Source organism: Camelus bactrianus, chromosome 5 (genome assembly GCF_048773025.1).
Source record: "Camelus bactrianus isolate YW-2024 breed Bactrian camel chromosome 5, ASM4877302v1, whole genome shotgun sequence".
Classification (NCBI taxonomy): Eukaryota; Metazoa; Chordata; class Mammalia; order Artiodactyla; family Camelidae; genus Camelus; species Camelus bactrianus.
This window is the reverse complement of record NC_133543.1, coordinates 43,550,587-43,571,465: the sequence shown is the minus strand read 5'-3', so window position 1 is coordinate 43,571,465 and position 20,879 is coordinate 43,550,587. Positions and strand designations below refer to the sequence as shown.

Genomic DNA, 20,879 nt, shown 5'->3' with positions numbered 1-20,879 from the left:
TAACTTAAAGATTGAAATTTAGAAGGAATTACTATATAATTTTACAATGTACACACTATTAGAAATATTGGTGTTAGGTAGTAAATTTTAAGTGTCAGTTAGGTACCTACCACAGATAAGATATAACCAAGCATGGCAATGACTGATAGTTATAACCTAACATCAATTTTCCCCCACTACTAAATTTTTCCCAGCCTATCAATACCTGGAGTAAAAATACCACTTCCAGTCTCTCTTACAACTAAATGTGGTCTTGTAACTAAGTTTTGGCTAAAGACACATAAGCAGAAGTATTGTACGCAAGTTGTATCCTTAAAGAAAGGGTTGCAGTGAGGGGAAACCATAAACTATGAATGGGTAAAACAATAAGATGGAAAGTCCCTGGTAACTTTAGGATATTACCCTGCCCATAGTGATCTGTCCTACATTGGACTGCTTTGACTTGACAGAGATAAGCTTCTATCTTGTAAGCCACTGTGTTTTGGTCTGTTAGTCATGGCCAGAATTAATCTTGATTACATCAAGATAATTTGACGAAGTTTATGCCGTTGTTTAAATGTCTTTGATTTGTTTACATTTTGTTTATTTTTCTTGAACTCTATTATCACTTAAAAAATTTTTTTTATTGATTTACAGTGTTAGTTCCAGATATACAGCAAAGTGATTTGGTTATACATATACATACATACATATTTTTTCTTTTCATATTCTTTACCATTATATGTTATTACAAGAAATTGAATATAGTTCCCTGTGCTATACAGTAGGTCCTTGTTGTCACTTTTTGATGGCTTGAATTTTAGGAGAAGAACAGAAAAGGGAATGATTCACTCACTCTGTCTAGGATTAAAACCTTTAAAGACAAGGGAGGCATCTAGGCTAGATTTTTGAGGTATGAATTAGAAGAGAATCCAGAAAGAGGAAGCAGGCGTATAGATTGGAAAGAATGTATGTTCAGGGACATGAAAATATTTTAGTCCAATATTGTTGAAGTGTAAAATATGGGAAGTAAATGAGCCTAAAAGTCAGATCTTGTAGGAATTTACAAACCAAGAAGTTTAGGAAGTGGTAAGTGCCTAGTAAAATTACTTTTAATTAATCATTTTAATATGGTTTTTCCATTAAATATTTTTAAAATAAATTATTTTTAAACAAATGTTTAGGAAGAACGAAACAAAAAATATTGTCTTATAATCCATTCACACTGAATATCTTTCCATTTATTCAGGTTGTCTTTAATAATAATTTTTTGTACCAGTGCTTTGAGGTTTTTAGTGTCTAGGTCTTTTACCTCCTTGATTAAGTTATTCCTAGGTATTTTATTCTTTTGGATGCTATTGTACATGGAATTATTTTCTTAATTTCCTTTTTAGATCGTTCACTGTTGGTATATAGAAACACAGCTGATTGTGTTTGTGTACATGTGTGTGTTGATTAGGTACTCTACTGAATTCGTTTATCAGTGCTAATAGTATTTTTTTTAATTTGGGGGATTTTTCTATCTTTTGGATCATGTTAACTGAAAATAGAGATAGCTTACTTCTTTTCTAATTTGGATGTCTTTTATTTCTTTTTCTTGGTTCTGGCTTTGGCTAGAACTTTCAGTGGTGAAAGCGAGCATTCTTTTCTTCGTTCTGATTTAGGCGGAAAGCTTTTGATCTTTCACCATGTGGTATGACATTAGCTGTGGGTTTTCCAGTATGTCCTTCTCATGTTGAGAAGGTTCCCCTACATTACTAGTTTTCTGAGTTTTTTTAAATTATGAAAGATTGGTGGATTTTGTCAAATATTTTTGCTTTGTTGGTTGAGATACTCATGATTTTCCCTGCTTTGTTCTAATGTGGTGTGTTACATTGATTGATTTTCTTATATTGAACAATCTATTCATTCTTAAAACTTACTTGCCTTCTCAAATAAGCCTTTTCTTATGTTCCCAAATTGAATAAAATATCAGTTCTTTCATTGTGCTATTCTCTAGGATGGAGAAACTTGACTTTGCTTTTGTTACTTCATTTAATTGCTGTTTATAATTTATTTCCTCACATCATTTTTAATATTTTAAAAACCTCAAACTTTTTTTATAATAATGTATAATCTTATGGATCTCTTTAGTAAGTGTAATCTCTAATCAGTTTCTGATTAGAGATACATAAGTTGATTTTCAGTAAAAATACTCTATTGATCAGTACATAAAAAATATAATATAATAATATAATATCATCATCTGAATTTTATCTTTGATAATTTTTAATGTATAAAGACTTTTTTTCTACTTTGCAAAAGACACAAGTTTATTTTATTTTGAATTACATAAGACATACTTTATCAATTAAGCCAGGCATCTCTGCATAAGCACCTCAAAGTCTTTTTTTTAAACTGATAAAAATGTGTAACATAAAAATTTATCATCTTAACCACTTCTGATAGTATAATTCAGTAGTGTTAAGTACATTCACACTGTTGTGCAACCAGGCTCCAGAGCTTTTTCATTTTGCAGAACTGAAACTCTATACACATGAAAGAACTCCCAAGACTCCCTGCGTCCAGCCATTGGTAACCACCACTCTACTTGCTGTTTCTTTTAATTTGATTACTTGAAATGTCTCATATTAGTGGGATCATACAAAATTTTTTGTTTTCTGACTGGCTTATTTCACTTAGTATAATGTATCAAGGTTCATCCATATTGTAGGGTGTCAGAATTTCCTTTTTTTTTTTTTTTAAAGCTGAATTATATTCCATTATATGTATATACCACATTTTCTTTATCCATTCATCCTCCAGTGGACACTTAAGTTGCTTCCAATTCTTCACTGTTGTGATAGCAACATTTTGAAATGACATTTTAATTAGATTCATTAAGCATAGATTTAAATGTAACAGTATCACAACTGTTTAAAAAGTTCAAAATTACTTTCACTTGCTAATGTTTGAAGTTCTTACAGTATCAGCAAGTGCAGTAGTTTAATTTTATAATTTTTGTCCTAATTCAGAAAAAAAGATAATTGCATCCAGTTTGGCTTTTCATTTAAAGAGAATTATCATTACAGTTTTTCCTCTTTACATTAGTTTTTGAAATAATAAAGACATCTCAATATGCTGTATAAGAACTCTGATGAGATGAATGCAACTGGGATTTGGTGAAAATCTTCTTGTGGTGATTTTACTGATTATCAGTTTATGTTCTCATTGGCTTTCATTTCTCTATTAATGTGCCTCATGCTTCTATTTTTTAACAAATTTAAAAATGTAAAAAAGCATCAAAACCATCATGGCAACTCTACCAGTGTTCAGGTGTGTGTGATATAAGACTGAGCATCATGAGCATTCTTGACCATTGTCACTCATTACCACACATGATACACATTTAAGGTTCTCAGCTTATTCTTTTTTGCTTACTGAGAAAGTTATTTTCTTTATTATTAAAAATAGGTATTTAAGCTAACTATTACCTCATTTAAAAATATGAACACTGTGAAACAATTTATGAAACTCCTTGAGTAGTTTCAATTTACACTATTCAATTGTAAGCTCTTTGTGGACAAAACTGTTTTATTCACATATGACTGTTCATAGTGTTGGAGCTTAAGTCCTCAAACTTGTTTCCAGTATGTGTTGGATTGAGTAGATTTCTAAATGTGTATGCATAGTTATTTGCTAATGTATTCAGCAAATCTGTATATAATTTTACCCATACTGTGATCCAGTTACTTTCTATTAATTTTTCTTTTTAAAAGCACCATTTAAAGAGGGATTAATATGTGAGGACTTCAGGGACCAAACCAATTATCAAATCACTATAGAAGCAATAACTACTAGACTGCTGCCACATTTAGATCATTGCCACACAGTTATCATCAGCATTGGCTAAAGAATCTATTGGACAGTTGCAGTAACTCCAGACCACTTTAATATGGATTTCACTTGGAGAGGTGGAAAAAGAATTGATTTTATTTTAGTTAAATGTTAATAATGAAAAAAGAATAGTCGTATCTTTGAAGACAGTTGAGTTCATTATTATCTGAAGTTATACTTGCATTTTTATAAGTAACACTCTATTTCTAATCCATTTTCTTTGTCTATTTTAAGTATTGTATTGTGATCATTTTTGCATGTTGAATGTTGGACTTATTAGGCAAAATAAAAGAAGTTTATTATCAGTGATTATACTCTTCAAATAAAATAAAGGCATACTTTAATAAGAAAGACATCATCTTAGAGATCAAAATCTATGAGTGCATAGAAATATTTTTCCCCAAGAATAAAAATTTACTACACTGTAACATGTAGAGCACCTGCCAATTTAATTATATCTTTAGTTGACTATAATGTTAAGTACTGAGAAATTATAATAGTAATACGCTCCGATGTGCTGTTTTAATTATTTATTATAAGCATACGTAATGGAAGAGACAACACAAGTTACTAGAAGTTGAGTTCCCTCTTTTGTATGTTTCTTAAATTTAAGTAATTTCCTGAAAAAACTTAAATTGTAACTTAATATAAAAATTATTTTTAGAGTGCAAATTATTTCAGAATATTTTTTTAATTGTAATTTGATGTTTAGGAAAAAACTGTCTTATTTTATTTGACACATACTTCTGGAAGCATACTTCAGAAATACTCCATATATTTTAATTCATGACTTTGGAGTAAATATAAGGTTTTTTTCTTGAAATTATGAGTAATCATTGTACAAAATAGTATGAAATATGAATAAAATTTAATTTGATTATGGCATCTCTTTTTAAAGAAACTTTCTAGGAATACTTTCTGCTTTAACCAAAGTTTATATCCATTACATTTTTTAGAACATCAGAGTTCATCTCCCCTTTGAAATGGTAAATAATGATTTTTCTTGATCTGTGAGTTAGTCTATATCAAAAGGCAATTTTTTATTATTTTATGTACACTCATTTTCTCTCACCAGTAATGATAAGCTTAAACATGGAAACTATTCTCTTGGCTTTCCCATGGTTTCCAGTAAAAAGGTATTTAATGAGTTAGTTAATAAGTAATGTAGGATAAAAAATGCATAGTTAATTCTGAAATTACTGCTTTTGCCTTTAGTTTTGTGGCACTTGTTTTTTGGTTGTACTTGTAGGTGAAAATAATCATTTTAATTACTTTTGTATTTCTCAACTTTTCATATGTACAAAAAAATGATAAATCTTCAATCAGTCAGAATTAAGACTATTTCAATAGACTGCCTCTACAACTTCAAGTTTGTTAGAAATTAAGAAGCTATGTTATATATAACACTGAAAAGAATCTTGAAATCATATTACTTTCAGTCCTCTCAGTTTAGCAAAGCAAGCCTTAGAGTGACTGGCTCTGTGTTACACAGCCAGTTTATGGCAGAGACTCCAGCATCAGTAGCTAATTCCTAATCCAGTTCTTTTTCTGAAAATTGGATGACTTTATTTCTTTTTAATGTATTGTATATTTTTTCATATTATTTTAGAAAGATGATCACATTTCAGGTCTATTTCTGTTAATAGTATCACCATTTCCCACATCAGTGTATGAACCCTGGTATCTGTTTGCATTACTCTCCTTCATCTGGCTCTAGAGAATCAAAACTTAAAAGTGGCTGTGATGCAGCTTCAGATTTTTTTGCATTCTTTATTTTCCTGTCATTCTCACCACCACCCTATTTAGGTCATGTTTAGATTGCTATATTAGTTTACCTACTAGTTTCTCAGTCTCTGTTATGATGTCTCATCTTCTTACTCATTGTGGTTAGCCCTGCTGCATTAACATATCTGAAATCATGATTTCTTTTTCATGTCTTTGTTTATGCTATTCCCTTTTTTGGGGAAGATTCTTTTTCTACCTCTGCATATATATTCAAATGCTGCACATCCTTCAAACTCAATTCATATCTCATTTCCTTTTCAGTACTAGCTTTATCTACCTAAAGGGAGTGCCATTTGGAAGTCTAAGGTCAATTAGTATCTGTAATCATTTGACATCTAGACTCATGGTGTCCTATTATTGTAGAGTGCTAGAGCAGGAAGAAACTTTAGATATCACTTACTTGTCACCTCACTTTATAGGTGAGTAAGTGGTTTTCCTAGACAAATGACTCAGTACTTGGAGGGTTCAGAGCAAAGATATAATTAGACTTAAGTCTCCTAACCTGTAATCCAGAATTTCTTATTGTGTAACACACTTCCTCTCACTGTGAAGTTCCTTGTCTTTTAAATGCTTTTTCATGAGTGGTTGTTTTTTTTTTTTTTTTTTGGAGTGGGGGAGGTAATTAGGTTTATTTGTTTACTTACTTATTTATTTGACAGAGGTGGTACTGGGTATTGAACCCAGGACCTCGTGCGTGCTAAGTACGCACTCTACCATTGAGCTATTTGCTCCCCCACCATGACTGCATTTTTACTTTCCTCTGAGGGCAAAAATCTTGTTTTAGACTTTTTTATACTCCCCTTAATATTTTGTACATAATAGACTTTAATTCATTATTTATGTAGAGACCTATTTTCAGGTGAAAGTAATATTTTAAGTAAGGTTATTATTTCCATTTTTAACAAATGTTAATGACCAAAGATTATACTGCTTTTATTTAAAAGAGATGGAAGAATAATATTTCATAGTTTTTGGCAGTTTGCATCTATTTCTAAGACTTTATGAAAAAAAAGAAACAAATTATAAATGAAAATTTTTCTCTCATTGCTAGGTAAATAGGCTTCACTTGTTTACAATGTTAAGAACACAGATTCAGGTATAAAACTGGAAATTATATCAACATTTCTTTATTGCTTTAATGGTCTCAATTTTTAAGTAAATAAAATGTTTTGTGTGAAATAATTTTATAGCAGATTATATTAAATGGAAATATGACATAGCTCTGTTGTCTTAGTTATTAAATCATTGTTGAAAACTACCTAGTACAGTCCAGATTTTACAGTTTTCTGAATATATCTGATTTAAAGCATGTGAGTAAAGCAACAAGAATTATAACAAATATATACACTTTAAAACTCCTTTACAACTCAGCATGAATAAAAATAGTACATTAGAGGGCAGTTTAAATAACTATCAGGTGAGTAAAGCATGGGCTTCATGCTTACAGTTGGGGATATATGTATCATCTGCTTTAGCTGTATTACAGAGGTGATGTCAAGGTGAAAGCAGGCTTGCAGAATGGTTGGAAATCATTGATATTCTGACTTGCAGGCTATAAATGGCTTAGTGGCAGATGGAGTCTTTGTCAAGGAAGAAAAATGGCAGCTTTGGAGCATCATAGATGTTTTGCTAACAGCCCAGCACACAGTCTGTGTGACCTTCTAGTATTCAGGAGTCTTTCTTATGCTCTAATAAATTGCCCTCAGCTTTTATTCACCTAAAGTAGATAAACAGTACTTATCATATTTCAGTACAAATTGAGGTGTTTTGTTACTGAGAAACATAAATATGTTTTATTATCTAGTTTTCAAAGAAGTAAGCTTTTGAGGGAACATTCATTTCTTAGTATCAGAAACATTTCTCAGTTAGTTTGCAAGGATAAAAACAATAGAGTTTAATTGAAGAAATATATTTTTAGAATCACAGAATATTAAAGCTAGAAAATATGTTAAAAATCCTAGACAAACTTACTCATTTTACAGACAAAGAGACTGAGTCTTATTGACTGTGATTTAACCAAGATCACTAAACTAGTTCATGAAAAACATTGGATGACTCTTAGATTATGACTTGTTATACATATAATAATAGCTTTAGTTATGAAGGTGAAAGAAACTACTCTCTTTGAGTAAAACTTAGAATACCACAGAGTTTACCTATTTATTCATGACAGCTGCATAATGAAAGTACATAATTATTTACTTTTATTTACTATTCAATTGTGCATATTTTTATTGGAAAAGAACTCAAGTTTCTCATTTTAATCATCACTAGACTGCTGTACAGAAAAATGTTTGTTGTAAGAAGAGGTTATACCTGGGTTATAAAGTTATATATACATGAGCTGTGTTCTTATTTCTTAATAAGAACATATTTAAACAATATTTTGTTTAAATCAGAACCAATTCAAATATATATCTTGTGTTGATTTATTTGTGTATTTTAAAAAGTCTTTTCTTTTAAAAGTAGTGTGTTTCATACTAAAATATTTGAGAGTTTTGTAGATTTTATACTGAGATATTTTGAAATATTGTTGCATGTATCAGTGGGAAATCCAGTTTTTAGAGGAAAACCGGTCCCTTTGAGAGTATACTACCATGTGGAGTATATTCAATTGGACAGCTGACTTGTAGTGAAGAGTAGTAAGTCATGGCTAAAATTAAAAATGGAAGCAGTACACGTCTAAAACCTACGAAAGCATTTGACAATTGCTAAAGTTACAGAAAGAAATCACTGTACTTCATGAAGAAAACATCAAAGTTGCTGCATTCAGTGCTTCAACTTGTAGTCTTTCATAAGCCAGTGTCTAAAGAAGTAAAGTTAAAGAGAAATTTAACAATTATTCAAAATGGTGTCTGTACATTTTCTAAAGATAAAAATAAAATTATACAATTACATAGTTGTTTTTGATTAGGAGAAAAAGTTGAAAGTTGAAAGAAAAAGTTGAAATCTTGAAGTAAGTTTTTTTCTTTTGTTTCCTTTTTTTTTCCCCTAAGAAAAATACTGGTTAGACCTTTTAAATAGAAAGTGGGCATAAAAAATATTGACCATAACATCATAAAGGACAATATTGTTCCTATCAATGGATATGTTGATATGTAACTATTTCACCTATTATCTACTTTAATATGAAGTAAGTACACTCAGATAGAGGTTAAATGACAATTACTAAATTATTCAGTAACTAGTTACTGAGTGCCTAGTACATGAAAGTGCTGAGGATAAGGCAGTGCACAAAAAACAAGACTCTGTACTCATGGGGCTTACAGTCTATAAGCAAAAGAAATAATAGTTAATAAACGAACATTTTATATGTTAGATGGCAACCAACACTGTGAAAAAGATAAAGCAAATTAAGGGTCATGAGTGCCAGGGTCATGGAGTTAGTATTTGTTATTGGGTGGTCAGAGAAGGCTCTTCTAAGATGATGACAGTTTAACAGAGATCTTTAAGAAAGTGAAGTAGCAAGTCATGTATATATCTGGGTAAGGACTGTTCCAGAGTAAACAGCAAATGCCAAGAAATTGAGGGAGATTGTGTTGGTGTATTCCAAAAACTGTAAGGAAACCAACGTGGCTGGAAAGGTGTGAGTGGTGAAAGGGAGTAATAAATGAAGCTAGAGAGATTTCACATGGACCTACATTCAAGAATTAAGTCTTTTTTTTTTTTTTTTAAGAGAATATTGAAAACAAAAACAACTATGCTCTAAGCTTAACCAAAGCTCATATTGTTGCTAAACCAGTGTTACCCAAGGTAGTTTTGGTAGAGCATTGGTTATGTGGAGTGAGTATTGTATGATAAAAAGATTCCATGGTCAAGTAAGTTTGGAAAACACTGGGTTAATGTCAAACAAGAGTAAATGGGTTTTGTTTTGTTTAACAGCTGTTTAGGCACATCTTTTAATGTGCTAACGTATTTTGTGAATCTCCAACCTTTTTGACCCTTCCTTCCAAAGCCTCTTAAGGGGTTAGTGTTTTTCGTGGTTTGGTAAATGCTGTGTTATATAATCCTGCAGATTAACTGTTGGTTAATGAAAGGATTTTCCACAACTGATGTTTTATAACCTCTACTATCCTTAAGCCAACATTTCTCCCTGCCTGCTTCTTCAGTAAAGACTACGTTTCTTTTTTGTTTTCCTAAATATTTCTCAAATCCATCCTTTCTTTTCTATTCATGATGCCTTAATCTTTATGTAGATTTGCATCATGCCTCACTCGGGCTGTCACAGTAGCCTCCTAAATGGTGGCTCTGCCTCTAGTCTTGCTGTGTCCAGGTTCATCCTCTTCTCAGTGACAATTTAATTGGCATCACAAATCTTAACTAGCTTATTCATCTACTTAAAATTCTTTACTAGCTTCCCATTACTACAGAGTAAAATTTATTCTCATTTGCAGAGCATATGAAATCTTCCACAGTCTGTCTCCTGCCTACATCAAAAATTTTGCCTAAATCTCCCATACTTAGTACTCTTCAATTTTGAAACCATTTATGCTTTCTTAAAGCAGGCAGTGGGTGTACAGTCCTTTTGCCTTTGTTCAGTGTTATTATTTCTTCCTGACACCGTCTTCCCCTTGTGAGTTGCCTAATTCCTCCATTCTTAGTAGTTTAGAACTATCATAATCTTCTCCAAGAATACTCTCAATCTCTTCCTGGCTAAGTCAAGAACACTGATATACGATACTGTCAAGGCACTTAAAACAATGAAATAAAAATATGTATTTTCTCTACTCACTGCATCCTATAACTTGTATCTATATCTTAAGTGCTTCATACTTCAAGTAGATACCCAATAAATGTTGATATTAACTCTACTAAAGTAGTTGAAGACCTGATGATAAACAGTTTCCTCTTTTTTTCCAGTTCAAATTCTGTTTAGATTATAGATTTAAATGTAAAACATAAAACTGTAATAAACTTTTTAGAAGAAAGCATAAGGGAAAAAAATCTGTGAGTCCTAACTTGATGTTCTTATACATGACATAAAAAGCACAATACATAAAAGAAAAACATCAATAAATTGGAACTTTATAAAAATTAAAACCCTTTGCTTTGTAAAACACCCTGTAAAGATGATGAAAAGACAGGCTATATACCAGGGGAAAATCTGACAAAGGATTCATATCTAGGATATATAAAAACTCTCAAAAATCAACAAGAAAAATGCCAACAGTCTAATTAGAAAAATGGGCGAAAGACATGAAGTAACATTTCACCAAAGAGGATATCTGGGTATCAAATGAGCACATGAAAAGATGTTTAGTATCACTAGCTGTCAGAGAAATGCAAAAACAAGCTCTCACTGGTTACCTAACAGAATCGCTTAAATAAAAATTAGTGAAAATAATCAATCACTGGAAAGAATGTGGAGAAACTGATCTCTTATACATTGCCAGTGGAAAAGTAAAATGGTACCATCACTCTGAAAAAGAGTTTGGCAGTTTCTTTAAAAAAAAAAAAAAAAAAAAAAAGAAAGAAAGAAAAAACAACAACAAAAAACCTAAACCTATATTTACTACATGAAGAGCAACTACAATCCTGGGCATTTTTCCCAGCAAAATTACTGTATATATTTATTTATAGCAGCTTTTTTTGTAATAGCCAAAATTGGAAACAATCAAAATGTCTTAACTGTAGATGAATTGCTAAACACAGTATGGTGTGTCTGTACCATGCAATACTACTCAGCAGTAAAAAGGTATCAACTATTGATACACAGATCTCAAGGGCATTAGGCTCAGTGAAAAAAGCTAATCTCAAAAGGTCACTCTATAATGTCATTCATATAAAGACAAAAGTACAGAGATAGAGAGCAAATTTGTGGTACCAGGGGTAAGGGATGGTAGAGGAGAGAGGGGTTTGGGTATGACTATAAAGGAGTAGCATGAGAGAGATCTTTGTGGTGACGGAATGGACCTGTCTCTTGATTGCAGTGTTGGTTACATGAATCTACACATGTGATAAGATGACATAGAACTATATGTACACGTTGTAGGTATTTGTTACCTTGTTTTTATATTGCACTATAGTTACATTAAGGTGTAACCATTGGTGGGAACTGAGTGATGAGTACATGGAACCTCACTGTACTATTTTTTTCAACTTTCTGTAAATGTATAGTTATTTCAAATTAAAAAGTTTAAAAATTGTCTGGGTGTTGTTGTTGTTGTTGTTGTTGTTGTTGTTGCTGTTGCTGTTGTTGTTTTACCTTTTCTACCCATCTCTGAGGAAAAGTTTCCCAAGACATGAAAACAACCCAAGTGTCCTTTGATGGATGAATGAGTAAAAGAAAATGTGTTATATATTTATACAATGGAATATTATTCAGCCACAAAAAGAAGGAAATGCTTCTATTTACAATAACATGGATGGATCTTGAGGGCATTCTGCTAAATGAAATAGGTCAGACAGAGAAAGACAGTGCTCTCACTTATATATGGTATCAAAAACAAAAACAAAAACAAAAACTAACTCATAGATACAGAGAACAGATTCATGGTTGCCACAGGTGGAGGGTGGGTGAAATAGGTGAAGGTTGTCAAAAAATACAAACTTCCAGTTATAAAATAAATCAGTCCTGGTAAAAGCAAACAAAAACTGTTTTGTGTCCTTACTAAACCAAAGACTTGTTATTCATGCTTTTTGATATTTATCCTCTTCTGTGTCCTCCAGAGACTTGTTTCATTGATCATTCATAAGACATATCCATCTTATCCTTTCTTGACTGATTTATTCCAGATTGTCCTATCTTAAATAAAATGATAAATAGAAGTAAACAAACCAACAAAACCTTTACTTTCCTCAAGTGGTTGTATTTGTGTGTTAAAGATATATATCCATGTTAACATATGTAGCTCTAGTTCATTTATTTTAACTGCTATATATTTCATTGTAAAAATACACCACAGTCTTTTACTTATTTTCTAGTATTTCACTATACAAATAGTGCTGTAGTTTACATTTTTGTATATGACTATGCACATGTATGAGAATTTTTCTGGGTTACATATCTAGAAGTGGAATTGCTGTGATAGTGACTGCATAGAGCTTTGATTTTACTATGTTTTGCTTAATTTCTTTCTACAGTGGTTACATGAGTTTACACCATAGTGCATAAGAGATTTCCTGCTGTATGTTTTCCCCAGCCTTTGGGATTTCCTTAATTTTTGCTTTCCCACTCTATCTTTGTAGAATCTACGATGAAGTTCCAATAAATTTTACTTCTACAATATAATTTTTTGTTTCTTGCTCTACTTTTGACCAGTCAAGAAGTTAAAAAGAATTGATTCATCTTATCTTTCGTATTCATATTCACCTCCGTATTTCTGACTCTACTACCACAATTTTAGTTTAGACCCTTACCTCTTGCCTAAACTATTATAATAGACTGAATATTGCAATATTCCTATTGGAAATCTCTTCCTGCTCCCATTCATCCTACTTAAAACTGCCAGATCAATATTTCTAATGCAAGTAGTTTACCATTGTTTTCAGTGTTAAATTTAAACATTTAATGTGATGTTCAAGGTTATCTCTAATAAGCTCTTAGTCTACCTTTTCAGCCTCATCTTCCACTATTTTCTATATATGCCCTATATACCAGCCAGACTAGATTACATTCATTTATTGATTAATTCAAACAGTAGATATTTAATGCCCTTATTATGCTTTACAGGTATGTTAACGCTTGAGTTTTACAAGTGCTACTGCTATAAAAATGAACAACTCGTAACTCTAGTTACTGCGAGACTTGCAAGCTACCTCAAGCTATTCTTTGAACACACCCAATGCTTTTCAGCCTCTGCCCTCAGCATATGTTTTCCCTCCATTTACCATGCCTTTTCCCCTAGTTCCTCCACGGAGCCATCATTGCCTTTCCAAATCCTACACACTTTACAAGGCCTACTTAAGATTTTACCTTTACGTGAAGTGTTTTCTGACATCCTCAGTTAATTTTGTTCCTTTAGTACTATATTTTTTTTTTCCTTTAGTACTATATTTCTATTGCTTTTTGTTTTTGCTTTTGATTCCATATATAAGTGAGAGCACTGTCTTTCTCTGTCTGACCTATTTCATTTAGCAGAATGCTTTTATGGCACATCTATGTATTTGGCTTAGCCTTCCAAGGTGAGAAGTACTTTGTCCATTCATCTGTATTGCCTATATAGCACTTAACATAATGTCTTATATATGGTAGGCATACTGTTAACTAAAATAATTTTAATGAAGATAACATAGTAATTAAATCCAAGTTAATCACTTAAATTTATTTGGGGAAAGATCAGTTTGAAAACAATGCTTAATTATGTAATTTTACCTAGTGTTCTTACCTTAAAACACTACAGAATTAAATTAAACAATGGGTTTCTATATAGGGATCTTTACAACTCACTTTGATGAATATTTAACTTTATTTGTGATTAGTGTAACAGTTGTTCAGTTCATTTTTAGATTCTTCAGTAGTTCTCTTAAATCAGTTTTTCAGACTGTACTTGGAGGAATCATATAAGTTGGTTCTGGTGAGATGTCTTGACTACTGCCTCAAAGAGCAGTCCTTTATTTACTTTTTACTATTCAGGGTTTCTTCACTGGATTTTATTTAAGAAAGGATTCTTCTGCTGAAAAAATTTAAAATAATTGCTAAGAGAGTATAATGCTTCAATTTTATCCATTTATTTAATATTTTCCAAGATGTTGCAAAAATGTATTACTGCGGCCCTCTTATTTTTTGTATTACCACAAATTTCAAATCTGTAGTCCATTTGAATATGAAACTTCAAATAATTAAGCAAATAGTAGGTAATGGACTTTGAGCACGACAAATATATTATTTATTCTTTGAGTATTCTCCATTTTAGTATGGAATTTTGAGGATTTATTAGAATATCAGAAGTTACTAGAGTTGATATACAAGCAGGTAGGCTAGAGAATTTTCTAGATCTTGGCTTCTTAAATTTTAATGTGCATAGGATTCTAGTTCAGTAGGTCTGGGCTAGTGCTGAAATTATTTATTTCTGACAAGTGGTTTCAGTGTTGCTGATCTGTGGACCGCACTTTGAGTAGCAAGGAGCTTGATAACTTCCCAGTGCCTATCACATTTTATTAGGATTACATCCTTTGCCTTAATAGGTTTTCAGTATTGCCATAGACATTTGTTTAAACTGTCTGTTTCTCTGTAGTCTGATTTATATTTTGCCATTTCAATAGAAATTTCTGTTTTATAGGAAAATACTTTGCGTGTGGATTAACGATTGCTCTGTGATTATGCAGCTCTTAAAATCGTCCTTCAAGGTTTTTAAGATAGCCTTGAGAACTACTGGACTGTCAGTGGCAACTTTCAGAGAATTTAAGTTTAATAAGGAATATCTGTTTGGTTTACTTTTTTTACAGAACTGCAATACTTATTGACTTTTATTTTGTAGGATATTGTTTGGGGCTAGATACTAAGTTATTTAAAAAATAAAAATGGGAAACAATTTTGTTTGGCTAAGGTTAGCTGGTATAAGTACTGCTTAAAATAAAAACTATTGTTATCATGAATTAGTAGCAATTATATACCACAGCAGGTTAGGCTGTTAATTTTATCTGTAGTACATGTGAATTGAAACCCTAATTTGTGTGAGTATACAACCAATAGTACAGATAGTTATCTAGTTAAATAGCTTATACTCTATATAAATAAATTCTGAGGGACTTTAATACTTTAAGATATATAATATCAAATACTTTCATAGTCTTTTTTGGGCTTGTACAGAAAATTATAAGAACTAAATCATAAATTTAAATAATAAATCTTTAAGAAAATTCTCAGAATTACTTATTTTTGATAAATGGAAATTGGTAATTAACTTTGTAGACCAGGACTGCAGAGCATTTTAGGGGGGAAAATTATAGTTTTTATCTAAAAACATGGTTATTATATCAGCCTTGCATTATTTCACTTAATATTCGTCAGTAGTAGAAATTGCTGGAGGAATTACATTATTACGAAAGTGCTTTAAAATATATTATTATTTTCTTATTTCTTATTAAATAAGCACTAGTATTGCTATAAAAGTTTTTATATGGAATTTATGTCAAATGTTGATAAGTTTTCTTTAGACCTAATCCAACAATTTTGTTTAGAAATAAACCTTGTTTCTTCTGGTAGCATTCATTGATTTTTTTTCCCCCAAAGATATATTAATAGTGCTGATAGAAGCAGAACAATTGGAATTTACATTAAAAATAAATGTGATGAATAAAAACCAGTACACTATAATATTATAGTCTTGATTTTGCTTTACCGAAGTTCCAGAATCTAAAGGACAAAAATATTGACAAGGTCAAGAAAAAATGAAAGAAAGAACAAACGATGCAAAAAGAAAATGACACTGAGGTCTTGGTTTAATACATATGTATTCCAGGTTGATGGTTGATTTCATTAGCAAATCTCATTGTTATGCAATGTCTGTTCTTCTGCAGCAAAATGAATATTGTATTTTTACAGGCTCTGTGTGTATCTATTATGTTACAGTAAGTGAAAAAATATATTTGTGTAGCTTTCTTTGCTTTACTATTTTCAGTTTGTCTTTTAGGAAAAAAAAGAAAATTGAATTCTTTCTTTTGTTAAATTTTTTCAAAGCTTTTCAGTGTATATTATAGATATGTTTCCTACTTTTGTTTTCTGAAATAAATAATTCTAAGGTGGTTAATAATGGAACCATTTTAATTATCCTATAACTTTTTAAGTGAATAAACTATAATCTTGATTAATTTAAGCAGATAAATAATATGAGCTTAAGCATATGCTTTCTAACATTTTTTAAGTGTTAGAAATGGTTTTCTTATAGCAAGAAAAATGTTAAGCAAGTATACATGTTATGCTAAATGTAAATGCTACTAACTTTTGCAATAGCAAAAATTGTATGTCGAGGTTACTATACTTAGATTTGAATTCTCATAAAACAGGAAATTCAGAAATAATAAATTTTAACGGCTCCACATTGGAAGAGTTCATTTAGTGAGGGGAAGAGTCTCCGACTCTTTGGGTTCTGTATGTGAGTTCAAATATGGATCAAACTGTACTGGACACAATTGTCATTTAATTTTAGTCATTTTGGTATCTGACAACAATTTACAAAATCTATTTGATTTTTGGTAGTGTTCTCAAAAGTTATCACAACTGAAATTCTTTTGACAAGCTTGAAAATAGGAAAGCCCAATGTTTGATGTAATATGGGTTGATTGTATATCACTTAGAAATTATCCATATGGTAAAAATTGGTCTTCTGGCTTACTTGATGCAATAAATAAATAGTTATGTTGGACAAACATTAGCTGTTATAAATATGTACAGCAGTTTATTAGTGCATCATGTTAATTCATACTTAGAATGTTTGCATTTTATTATTCACTGTGGGTAATGTAAAATAAGGAATTTCAAAATCTAGTAAGGAAGATCCCTAAAATAATTAGAGACTAATAACTGGGCTAAATCATATAGAAAAAGGTTTTCTGGGCTCAAATAGGTAGGCTCTGAGAGAGGGGTTCCTTGAAACTGAGGAGATCTAAGCTGATAGTGAGGTAAGGAAGCAATGGGAAACAACATAAACTGGTTAGATAGGAGACCATAACTTGGCATCCTTAGGAGACAGAGAAGAGACCAACCCAACTGTAATGGAATACATTTGCTGCTACTTATCTTGTATAATAAAATGGGAGATAGGAAGTTGCTTTTATATTAATTTTATTGTCTTCCCCCATCCCACCAATAATATAAAAAGTAAATGCTGTAAAAGTATGCAAAGATTCATGCTCTAAAATAAATTGAAATTGGTGCAGACTGAGAAGGTAGGAATCTACAAATTCTGTCAGATTTCTCTACCATGGTTAGAAATACCAAACTGAGGAGGAATAAAAATCATCAGAGATTGGGCTCCTAGGGTGTTGAATTGAGCAGGATCATAGAAGGTAAACAAAGAAGAAAAGAGGAACTGTTTTAAGTTAAAAAGAGAGATCTCTTTTAAGTGTGAACCTAACTACCTGTGTCTTCTTTATCTGATCTGGAACCATAGTTATCACTTGCATGTCCATTTTATTTACTCATCCAGCAGAAGAACCTGAGTTTAGAAAATGAAATAGGAATTTGGAATATGAAAATGAACTATGAATTTAACAAAAGATCCTGGGGATTGTTACTGTTTGTTTAAAGATCCAGATTAGATAAATTGCAGAAGACATCTTAGCAAGATGGCTAATTTTCTGGCTTTCCCTAGAGAAAGGTTGAAAGGAATTTCATATGAAATTTGTTATTTAATTTCTGTAAAGATGCTTTGAGAAAATTATTGTATTGTCCAGTGTTGCATTATTGAAATGTATGAAGACATTCCTCTCAATTCTGAATACTAAGAAAAGTCTTGGTGCTTATTTGTAAAATACAATTTATACAGAATGAGAATTTTATAATTTAATCTTGTTTCCTCCTTTGTTTGATTGCTAGGAAGCTCAGAGCTGAACCACCCCCATCTTAAATTGTGCAAGGCCTTATGATAGGCGTTTGTATTTTAGCATTAACTTTGTGTTTCATCTTTCTTGCTTCCTCTTATTTTCCCTTTATTCGTGTTAATTTGTATTTTGAAAGCATTCTTTTCTACTAATCATATGTCTATATGTCACCTTAAGTTATTTTGGAATATGATGGGCTATAAATAACTATGGAAAGCTTATTTATTGCCAGGAGAATGTAAGCAAAAAAAGTGGGAGCCTTTCTTCCTTCTTATCCTTGTTCCTGTCTTCCATTTTCGTTTTGTATAAATTTTTTAAGTCCTGAAGGAGTAATGTCCTCTGTGGTTTCTTAGATCTGCAAGGGGCAGGGGAATCCTTTCTGAGAGTTTTTCCCTGTATAGAGCTGCCAGGTATAGTTCGTTGGGATGTATGCCCTATGTAAGAGTGCCTGACTGAGAGAACAAGTAGGGCTGAAATCTACCTAGGGGAGGAAAAGTTTCCCTTTTCTCGTTCCTATGTTAATTCAAGGGAGTCTTTTTCTTACTCACAGGGTATCAAATATATTATCCTGGTTTTTGTCCCTGCCCTTAAAACTGAATTGTAAACTCTTAACACCAAAATTTGCTGACACTAGGCAAAAGCTACCTTGACTGAAACAAAATTTCAAATTTATTTTCTTTATCTCTGTATTTTAATTTTATTATCCCTTTAAATTTGACCCATTATGAGAAACTGGGATAGTCATGGGCCTTTGAAATAATTGAAATAATAATTTTCTAACTTAAAATTTTGTTTTTTTATCATACAATTTACATAGTAAAGCTGCGTATTTAGTTGGAATATATTTTAAATTTTTCTTTAAAGGAAATAAGGGCTATGTTTTGCATTCTAGATAACTGTAAGATATTTGAATTATTTAATTTCACCAAGAAATCCAGCTGAAACTATTAACTCCTTAAGTCATAGGTTTCTGAAAATTTGCTGTTTCATGTGTCATCATAGTAAAGATGGTGATTAGCACTTGCGTTAATGTTGTTCAGTACTGAATATATACTCCTTTCAAATGACACATATTAAGTGTTTGTAACAAGACCTGTTCTGAGATTTTAAATATTCTTGGCACAGTCTTTCTACTTGGGTGTTCTTTTTGTTGTTATTGATTTTATTGTCACTTTGTTTTCTATTTCAATACATTAGAATTTTATTTTTCAAATAGAATAAATATACACCTGTTAAGTTATATAATTTAATGCCTTGATATGATTATATTGCTGATTAAGGGCTCTTTGCATTAAAATTAAAGTATGCTGTGTTGCATACATACATAGATGTAGGGCCTTAGTATATAGAATTTTAAAGATAATGCAGTTTGTAGCCTAAAAGAAATCTCCTAAACATTTTTAAATTAGTGAATTAGTTCACCATTTTGATGGACTGTGTTTGTTTTATACCCTTAGTTAATTTAAATCAACCCTCATTCAACTATACTAGAAATTTCAGAAAAACAGCAATTTTGGGGAAAAAACTAAGGACAGAAACTTAATTTTCAAGCTAACAATATATTTTTTAAATTCTCACAGGAATATTTTAGATTTTGTTTTCTTTTTGAAATATGAATTTTAAATGATGCAAGAAATAGCTTCAAGTTATATGAACTTTTTGATTCACATAATTGAGATTTTTTTCCCAAAGTCTACCACACTTTGTAAGGGCTTGTTCTAATAAAAATAGGCTTATGCTTTCACTAAAAATTTAATTTTGGTCTTTATAATTCAGTAACTTCTTTTACCTATTTTCTTGAAGCAGTTGAAATTTAAGGACTTTTTTTTAGACTTAGCAGGTTTTGAACAATTAACCTCAGGTTTTTCTTTTTTTTTATAACCGTGTTAGCTAGCATTGCCTTGTTTTTAAATTTATGTGCCAAGAAGGAATTTTTAAAACCTGCTTAAACAGATTCATTTTTCAAGCGTCCCTTATTATAAACTATGTGCTTTCGCATGTCAGGAATAAACCTTCCTTAAAAACGGAAGAAAGATAGAACTCTTTATTGTCTGTTTTGACTTTAATAAAATTAAGAAAAGAACGATGACTTGAGACATCCACCTTACCTGGCTTAGTTTTGTCACGTGAGCATTCGCGTTTACTGGTGATCTAAGTGCTCCACCTGCCTTTCAGTTTGTTTACCAGGAAATCAAGATGTGTAAACTGCAGGAAGTACTATTTGACCCTCTCCGACAGTATCTCATTACAATAATTGCTAATCTCTGAATAAGACAGCCATGTTTTGTGAGTAACAGAGAGAGAGGTTGTGTTAGGTAGATTTTAGGTGTTTTTAACAGATAATGCATTGTAAATGCTTACTTGGATTATGTTTTCATGATAGATTTTGACAAAAGACATATGGTGACCTTTGGGGTCAGCTCAGCAAAGGTAGGACACAATAGTAGGTATTCTTTCACGCCTTTTAACTGAAAAATATCACGGCTGCTTGTTTTGGAGTGCTGTCACTGCTCTGAATCGAAAGGATAATGGCTACTTCCTGATTAAACCCACTCTCCACAGTAAGCTGTTTATGTTATACTGTATGCCTTTTTCTCCTGTAAATGCAATAGTATTTGATGTTTTCTTTACTTTTTAATCACTGTCTTTTCATAGATATATCTGTTGTAAATATATCCTGAAGTTGAAGTTTACAATTAGAGTAGAAACTACTGTTTTTAAGTTTGGAGGATTTTTTTTTAATGAAAAAATATTTT

General features: G+C 31.3%; 1 protein-coding gene across 24 annotated transcripts in view; it reads left to right on the top strand.

Moving 5' to 3' along the window:
* Positions 1–20,879, top strand: part of BAZ2B (bromodomain adjacent to zinc finger domain 2B) — a 290,518-nt gene that overhangs the window by 115,943 nt on the left and 153,696 nt on the right. Inside the window, exon 1 of one of the 24 annotated variants that reach the window (XM_074363747.1) lies at positions 20,373–20,553. The exons of 22 other annotated variants lie outside the window; for them this stretch is intronic. The gene's annotated coding sequence lies outside the window, so the exon portion shown is untranslated. Of the gene's footprint in view, positions 1–20,372; positions 20,685–20,879 lie in introns of those variants that run through there. One more of the 24 variants, XM_074363745.1, reaches the window with a different exon arrangement.